Below are 1,732 nucleotides of genomic sequence, written 5' to 3' on the forward strand. Positions count from 1 at the left end.
TTTTCCAATTACCTTTTCATGGTATCAGAGCATAGAAACACTCTCACGAGTTTCCTCCATCGATCCCTGTTCATCCTTTACCCTATTCATCCATGGCTTCCACCATCATCACCATTACCGCCTCCACTCACTTCAACATCAAACTCACTACCCAGAACTTCCCTGTATGGAGATGCCACGTTCAATCCTCGCTGGTCGGCCTTGATCTTGCTGGCTACATCACTGGTGACACCCCAGCGCCAGACAAAACTCTTGCCGATTCCAAACCCAACCCGGCCTATGCCCTATGGGCTCGCCAAGACCAGAGCATCTATAGCGCTATCTTAGGCTCCTGTTCTAATGAAATCCAGCCATTTATCGCATCCGTATCCACTGCTAAGGATGCCTGGGATCGCCTATCAGCCTCCTTTGCGAGCACTTCTCGATCCCGCATCATCTCTCTAAAAACCAAACTCACCAAAAATCCTAAAGGAACCAAGCCTGTTGCTGMGTTCCTCAATGAAATGCGCTCGATCGCTGACGAGCTAGCGCTCGTTCAAAATCCKATCAGTGACGAGGATCTTATGGTTCATATTCTCTCTCAATTGGGAAATGAATATGCATCTCTCACTGCYGCGTTCAAGGTTCGTGACACCCCGCTCACGTACCCGGATCTCTTTGACAAGCTAGTGGACTTTGAACGTTCCTTGGCAGCTGCTGAGCCTATTCCCTCCATCATTGCAACAGCCAATACTACCCAACGGCAGCCGGCTCGCAACTCTTTTCGTTCCGCCTTTGATCTGTCCAACCGAAACACTCGTTTCCAACCCTCTTCGTCCCAGCGACAAAATCGTTTCACCAAGTCTCAACCAAGTTCCAACCCTGCCCGTTCGGCTCAATTCTGCAACTTTTGCAGCATACCCGGTCATGAGACCCGTGATTGTCGGAAACTTGTTAAGTTTCTCAAAGACAATCAAGTCATGTTAACAAACAACCCGTCCAACCCGATTGCTAACCTAGCCACGTCTGCTCCAGCAAACTCAATGTGGATGATGGACAGTGGTGCTTCCCACCATCTCTCCACCTGTCCGGCTACTCTCACCTCCGTCTCCAACTACGGAGGTCCCGATGAAATCCGCCTTGGTGATGGTACTGGCTTAACCATCACACATCTTGGTTCTACTAGTTTTTTCAATAAAACTAAATCATTATCTTTACGTGATGTTCTATGTGTTCCTAGCATGCTTACTAATCTAATTTCTGTTGCAAAACTGTGTCGTACTAATCACGTTTCCGTTGAATTCTTTCCTCTTCATTTCGTTGTAAAGGATCTCAACATGGAGGCGTCTATCATGCGGGGGGAGAACATCAATGATGTGTACTACCTCAACTCTTCACCCTCATCTCCTCAAGTGAATGCAATCAACTCAACCTCGCCTCTCCAATGGCATCATCGGCTTGGACATCCGTCATTTCGTATTTTTCAACTTCTTTGTAAAGATCTCGGTCTTAACTTTAAGTCCTTGTCAAGTTCTACCTTTCATTGTCAATCTTGTTCTATGAATAAATGTCACAAGTTGCCATTTGGACCAAATTCATTTGTGGCCAYTAAACCRTTAGAACTTATTTACTCGGACGTTTGGGGACCCGTTCAACAATCCATTGACGGGTTCACATATTATGTTGTGTTTGTTGACTACTATTCCAAATATGTGTGGCTTTATCCCCTCAAACGCAAGTCTGATGTCTCAAC

The sequence above is a fragment of the Cynara cardunculus genome, assembly GCF_001531365.2.
Source record: "Cynara cardunculus var. scolymus isolate 2C chromosome LG 2, CcrdV1, whole genome shotgun sequence".
Taxonomy (NCBI): domain Eukaryota; kingdom Viridiplantae; phylum Streptophyta; class Magnoliopsida; order Asterales; family Asteraceae; genus Cynara; species Cynara cardunculus.